This window comes from Panicum virgatum, chromosome 8K (assembly GCF_016808335.1).
Source record: "Panicum virgatum strain AP13 chromosome 8K, P.virgatum_v5, whole genome shotgun sequence".
Classification (NCBI taxonomy): Eukaryota; Viridiplantae; Streptophyta; class Magnoliopsida; order Poales; family Poaceae; genus Panicum; species Panicum virgatum.
The window spans coordinates 3,633,857-3,641,644 of NC_053143.1; the positions used below are offsets into that span (position 1 = coordinate 3,633,857).

The 7,788-nt window shown below is 48.5% G+C and overlaps 1 pseudogene; it reads left to right on the top strand.

The window, feature by feature from the left end:
- The first annotated feature begins 3,488 nt into the window (after positions 1 to 3,488).
- Positions 3,489 to 6,814, top strand: LOC120646515 (annotated as a pseudogene).
- The last annotated feature ends 974 nt before the right edge of the window (positions 6,815 to 7,788 follow it).

Here is a 7,788-nt window from a genome sequence, read left to right on the forward strand (position 1 = left end):
CGTCCTGTCGCTGGGATGGCGAGCGAAGGGGAAAAGGATGTAAAATAGTAGGCGATTTCCGAATTATCTCAACCGCAAAATCCTGATCGAACGGACGGGAGGGACCCAGGGGTGGACGGTAATTGAAATACCGTCCACCCCCGGGGTCCCGTCCGCCCCCTGGGCTGCCTTCCGCAGCTTGCCGGAGCGCCGCCGCATCTCGGTCGCTCACTTTGCATCCTTGAGAGCTCCCCGCCGCCTCTGAGTGTCTGCGCCGCCACCCCTGCTGGCCGCGGCGCGCCTGCCGATGATGGGCATTGGCGCGGCGCGCTCAGTGCCCTCGTGGGTTCCGCGTCGTTCTCCGCCATCGGAGGGTTCCGTGTCGGGACTCGGGAGCTAGGGCTCATGGTCTCTTTCTACGCGACGGCTGAGGTGGTTAGTGCCGCGGGCTGGTCTGGCGATGGAGATGGCGGCGCCGGCGGCGTCCGATGCTGCTGTGGCAGAGAGCGGCGAGCAGTAGCCGGCCGGTCATTGTGGCGGTGCGCAGCCCGTGCAAGGAGCTCGTGTCTTTTGAGCAAGCATCTTGATTCTTCTCAGCAAGAAGAGATCCAGTCCAGAGCTCATGTTTCTCCTCAACGATTCACAGTAGCCGCCGTTCAGTCGGCGTCTGACAGCTAGCAAATTCTCAATTTTGCCATGCCAGGCATTCCGGCCAGTTCCTTCTTCTTCAGTCTCCACCGCTCACATCCATGCTTGGCTCTTGGCTGAATTTATCCTGAGGTACCGTACAACAAGCTAACCACACAAGCATTATTAGATGAAGGAACCACACAAGCATGGACTAAGCACTGCATGACAGTGTTATAAGCAAAGACAGGGAGGAGCACGTCGCAGCGCCGCAACGGCATGCCGTTGAACCAACCAAAAACTACTCTGAGAATGTTGTGAGCTCCGTCCTCCGTATAGTGCTTTGGATTGATCTGCTCATTGTTTTCCAATTCCTACCTGCTACTAGTTTACTGCTGCTCGTTGCATTGCAGGATGCAGATAGAGGTAGATGTTATATGCCAATGTTTGTCCTCTCCCCTTTTACCCCAGTGACAAACCAGAACTTAATCCTGCTGCCCGGACATGGATATTCCACCAGCCCACGCGGGCACAAGGCCTATCTGCACCGCTCGTACACTGCTCCGCGTGGAGATTGGTGAGAGGGAGTCGTACAGCAAGACTATTTGAAACGGTCGATTGTGTCCTGTGGTGTTGGAGACTAGAGAGTATATTGGGAAGAGATATCTTTCTACTGTTCTTCTTCCTCACGTCTGACCTCTCTCTTCTCCTCTGTCTCTCTGCTCATCCTCCTCCGCCGGTCGCCGGCCCCAGCCACCACCACGCACAGCTCCGACAAGGACGCCCCCGCCCCGACCTGGCCCGACCGCCTCCCCCGCTGCCAGAACCCTAAATCCGCCCTCTAGCCGTCCCCACCGCCTGGCCGGCTGGCCTCCCCGAACCCCTTCTCCTCTAATCCCGTCGGAGTTAGGGAAGAAGAGAGCTTCGGCGAGCTTAGACGTCGCGAGCTCCACCCACGGGCGGCGCGGCTCTGCCAGCGCGAGCAGCATTGACGCGGGGGGCGGCGCGAGCTCGTGCTGCATCTGGTCCAAGTGAGAGGAAGAAGACTCGGGCGTACGGCGAGCAAAACAGATACCAATAATTGAAGGGTGAAGGCTGCTACCTTTTTTACTTCCAAAACTACCCCCTAGCACACCTCATCGCTGGAACACACTAACGATGACTATTATACTGGCTGCCACAACAGTTTATGGGGTCCACAACTCGGATCGACGGCTAGGACAAGTTTGGTGACCGCAAGTGGATGTGGAATGAGGTTTTCGCCAACTGCCCTACCCATCCATGTTCTCCTTGATCACCACCAACTCCCTGCCAGCTCCAGGGGTAAGGATACTCATTCCAGTTGCTTGGTCGACAATACGGCAGTTTAGTCACGTTGCCAGAAGTGCAAGACAATATCTGAATATCTATCTCAAAAAAAAGACAATATCTGAACTTGGCTGGCCATCGAAGCCGGGATGATCAAAATAATAGGTACACAAACAGCACAAAGCCGGCCGCACACAGCATCTCATGATAAAACCACTTCATCCACTTTCACTCAACGAGAAAAATAGTACGCAACAAATGGGCGACAAAAGGAGGGATACAGCTTTGATACAATATGAAATCTGTAGTACCACTCAACAAGAAATTTGAAGCTGTTCTGCTTCCAAGATAGGCTACAACTTTCAACGGAAGCATCAGCACCGCCGTAAGCGCGGGGTCGAATGAACAAGCAAGGAATCAAATCAACGCACTTTTGCATCAACTAAGACATCGAGTAGTAGTCCTGCAAAAAATCACGCGTGCACGTGCACTTTTGTTTTTTTTTTAGAAGAATAAAGTCAATTGGCTGGGTTGTTTTGTGTGGTCATGCTCATGCATGGCCTTGACACTTCACTGTTGTTGCTTTTCAATTTCTGAGGGAACCATTTGTGTAAGGTACTCCCTCCATTTACTTTTGATAGCTATATTTTAAAAACTTAAATATTAAAAAATGATAGTTATATTTACTATTGGCATAGGTTGTGGCAATAAATAGCACTAGTTACAAAGAGTTCCCAGTTAAACTATTGGAGGACCAACAAAAAAGTCTGTTGTATTCATTAGATTGATAAGCACACTTATGGTGCCCTCGGTCATTGTGTCATATGAAAATATATCAATTAAAACTGAATAGAGGGAGTACTAAATTGGTATGTACTCCCTCCGTTTCAAATTGTAGGTCGTTTGACTTTTTTGACCCCAAGTTTAACCGCTTGTCTTATTCAAAAATTTTTGCAAAAACATAGTCAAATTTAATGTATTCTTGGAGACCTTTTATTAATAAAGTAAGCCATAACAAAAAATACGATATTTTGCACAATTTTTTGAATAAGACGAGTGGTCAAATTTAGGGTCGAATTTTTTGGAGACCTTTTTGAATACGTCACAGATACTAGTCATCAGATGCGAACTAGCGTTGCATTGTGCCACTGACACGACACGACCCGACCGTCATCATCTATCCCAGCTGGCTTGCCGGCTGTTGGTGTTGGGCGGCGGCGTCCTCCTCGCCTGGGTGGGCAGCTTGAAGCGGCAGAGCGGGCAGAAGCTGCTGACCGAGAGCCACTCCACGATGCACTCCCCGTGGAACGCGGGCGCGCACGGCATCGTCCTCAGCGCTTCGCCGGCCTCGTACCCCTCCCGGCACACCGCGCAGCAGGTCTCCTCGCCGTCGCCGCCCGTGGTCGCCATCGTCTCCGGCAGGCCCGCCACGGCGCTGGCCGCGGAACCCGCCGCTCGTGGAGAGCCGCGCGGTGAAATAAGTGGGGGCCGAGCCGCCATCGTCGACGTCGAGGTCCACGCTGGGCGTGGCCACCATCGCGCCGCCGTAGAACTCGTGGGGCGCGGTGCGCATGATGCGGGTGCGGCGGGATCAAGGTCCTCCTCCTGTCGCCGCCGCCGGCCGCCGGCCGCGGTACATGTGGTGCGGCATCAGGAAACCTTCCGGCGCACGCGCCACCTCCATCTGCGCCGGCAGCGCGTACGGACAAGCGATCAAGAAGGTGGATTCAGCTGAACTGTGTGCGGCAACGGCGACGGCGGTGCCCTCGGACCATCAAGAACGATCAAAACGCAAAGAACTGAATCAGCGGGTTGCCACGGCCATCAAGCCGCACCCGTTCTTGGGCGGCGTCAACTGGCGCGGCTCCGGTGGGCCCGCCATCATACACACCCATGGGCCCATGGCCTCTCGAACTCCCATCTCTTCGTGCACTCTGTTTCCGTTCGTCACATCGCGACGTAGCCCTGCTAATGGGTTGGAACCCGCACCATACCCAACCCCACCCAAAATTAACATATTTAGATACCCAACCTCACCCAACCCAATTAGTTAATTTCTCAACTCTAACCAACCCGCCCCATTATAAGCGGGTAACCCATAAAAACCCATGGGTTCTACTATGCAGAGGAATTTAGTGGTTCTACATTTAATGTGGGGACCACATATATGTCTAGCCACACTACTTTGCACAGAGTATGTGTCACTCATATTGACTCATCTCTAAAAATTTCAGTCAATTTCGATAAAATTTTATAGTGTGAACGCGAGATTTTAATTCTAGGCTCCGGCTCTTGATGTGGAGCCCACGTGTAGTTCTAGCCACGCTGCTTTGCACAGAGTAGCTGCCAGTCGTACTGAGTCATCTCCAACAAATTTCAGTCAATTTCGATAAAATTTTATAGTGTGAACGCGAGGTTTTAATTCTAGGGTCTGGCTCTTGATGTGGAGCCCACGTGTAGTTCTAGCCACGCTGCTTTGCACAGAGTAGCTGCCAGTCGTACTGAGTCATCTCCAACAAATTTCAGTCAATTTCGATAAAATTTTATAGTGTGAACGCGAGGTTTTAATTCCAGGGTCCGGCTCTTCATGTGGGGCCCATAGGTAGTTCTAGCCACACTGCTTTGCACAAAATAGCTGCCATTCGTACTGAGTCATCTCCAACAAAATTCAGTCAATTACGATAAAATTTTCTGATATAAACACGTGGTTTTAATTTCAGAGTCCAGCTCTCACGTGGGACTCACATTTATATATAGTTATACTATTTTGTAAAAAAGTATCCATTTCAACCACCCCAACCCGCCCCAACCCGCATTTATATAGAACCCGCCCCGACCCACCCCATTAACTAATACAATCCATTTTAAATCATCCAAACACACTCCATTTCAAAACCCACCCCATAAAACCCATTTCAACCCAACCCATTAGCAGGCCTATCGCGACGGACGGCCACCGCCCGGCGGCACCTGACGCCCGGCGCCCCGCCGCCTCAACCAGCATAAACCGCCGCCGCCGGTAGCAATCCAATTCCACTCGCCCACTCCATGCCGCAGCACGCGCTGCTCCGCCACCCACCGAACCGGAATCGGAGGCTGTTCGTCTCGCCTGGCCACGAGCCCGCATCGATCTCGCCTACAGCATCCTCATCGGTTGCTTCTGCCGCATGGGACGCCTGGAGCTTGGTTTCGCCTCCATCGGCCTCGTCCTCAAGGCGGGCTGGAGGGTGGGCGCAGTCATCAATCCGTTTCTCAAAGGTCTCTGCGATGCAAAGAGGGTGGGTGAGGCCATGGAGATATTGAGCTAACGAATGCCCGAGTTTGGCTGCGCGCCAGATGTAGTTTCATACAACACAGTTCTAAAGGGTTTGTGCGACGAAAAGGGAGCTGAGGAGGCACTTGAGCTGCTCCACATGATGGCAGATGATGGAGGTGGTAGCATAGTCACAAAATTCCTGGGTCGACCGGGTCAAGGAACGGGGTCGAGGGTCGTCACTTTATAAAATTGTGGTACAAATAGGATATACATCTATGGAACGATAAATTATTATATGGAACGCGACTCTGATTCATCCGGGTCGATATCTTCGGGTCGATGCGTCTTTAAAAAGACTATATATATATATATATATATATATATGCTACTAATGAAGAAACTAATCTGCACAAGTATATAAGAAACATACAAAATAGTACATCTAAATCATACTACACGTACTCAGCTTATTATCTAACAAAAACCACATCAATCCGCTATCAATAACCTTCTTATTCCAATTAAATCTGCTAGCAATGGGGCTACGACCCTTCTCAAACCGGGACGCGATCCAACCTTGCCCTCTTTGACCCCGACCCTCGAATCAGAACGGCGTTCCCGGGTTGTGGGACGAGGCATCGACCCCGAATTCTGTGACTATGGGTGGTAGCTGCCCACCAAATGTCGTGTCGTACAATACCGTCGTCAATGGCTTGTTTAGAGATGGCCATGTGCGCAAAGCTTACAGCCTATTTAGTGAAATGGATGACCGGGGGATTTTGCCAACTGTTGTGACCTACAGCATAGTCATTGATGGCTTGTGCAAAGCTCAAGCAGTTGACAGGGCTGAGGGTGTCCTTCAGCAGATGATTTATAAACGTGTCAAGCCAAATAATCGAACATACAATTGTCTGATCCATGGATATTGCTCTTCACGACAAGGGAAAGAGGTGGCTCGAATGCTCAAAGAAATGTCCGCACATGGTCATCAGCCAGATGTTGTCACATGTAATTTGTTGCTGGATTATCATTGCAAGAGTGGAAGATGCACAGAGGCTAGAAAGATGTTTGATTCTATGATTGAAAAGGACATAAAACCTAATGTAACTACATATAGCACTCTGCTTCATGGGTATGCCACCATAGGTGCTCTTTCTGATATGCATGGTCTCTTGGATTTAATGGCAGGAAATGGTATTTCACCTAATCATCATATATTCAATATAATTATCTATGCATATGGTAAAGGTGGCATGATAAATGAGGCAATGCATATCTTTGCCCAAATGAGGCAGCAAGGGTCGAGTCCTAATGCAGTCAGCTACGGAGCAATAATAGATGCACTTTGCAAGTTGGGAAGAGTGGATGAGGCTATGCTTAAATTCAATCAGATGATCAATGAAAGGGTGACTCCTAATATCGTTGTTTTTAGCTCACTAGTTATGGACTGTGCAGCGTTGACAAATGGGAGAAGGCCGAGGAATTATTTTCTGATGCTATCTCATATACTATATTAATGGATGGCCACTGTTTAGCTGGTAGGATGAAGGAAGCTATGAAGTTACTTGATGATATGGTCCGAGTGGGCTTGAAACCAAATGCCACTTCTTATAATACTTTGCTTCATGGCTATTGTAGAGCTAGACTATTCAGAGAAATGTTAAGCAATGAAGTTAGGCCTGGAATTGTCAGTTATACCACGGTACTTCAGGGTTTATTTCGGTCTGGGAAGTTTTCTGAAGCAAAAGGACTCTATCTCAATATGATCAAAAGTGGAATAAGTTGGACATTTCCACGTACAATATAATTCTGAATGGTCTTTGCAAAAATAATTGTGTTGATGAGGCATTTAAAATATTTCAGAGTCTATGTTCTAAGGATTTTCAACTTAACATCGTTACCTTCAACATTATGATTGATGCTTTGCTCAAAAGTGGCAGAAAGGAAGATGCTATGGATATGTTCACTGCTATCTCTGCCCATGGTTTAGGTCCAAATGTTGTGACCTATCACTTAATGATACAAAATCTCATAAAAGAAGGGTTGCTAGAAGAGTCTGACAATATGTTTTTAGCAACGGAAAATAGTGGATGCACCCCAGACTCATGTATGCTAAATTCTCTTGTTAGGAGGCTATTGTATAAAGGTGAGATAATGTGGGCTGGGACTTACCTCTCTAAAATTGATGAGATGAACTTCTCACTTGAGGCATCCACTACTTCCTTGCTAATATCAGTTTTCTGAGGGAGAAATATCAGCACCAAATGATGTCCCTGCCTAAAAAGTATCATTTTCTTGTGAATGTCAAGAAATGAGTATTATTTAGAGGAATTGGATTCTCAGTATGTTGAGACATCTCTATGTGACCTCTAAATTTGTTGGAGCGATTGTCTCTCCAATGCAGTTATTATGTCTGTCTCAAGCTCTAATTTACTTGCCATATTAATTATGCGGTCTCCGTTATTTATAGAAATGCCATCATGATAGTGATCTGTAGTATCAAGCTCCGTTATTTTGCTGTGCTCATAACAAAAATCCATTTAGTCCCTTTAGGACCTTGGCATGTTTCAAGTGGTTCTCCAGACTGTTTACATATAATCTTTCCCTCATTAATGACA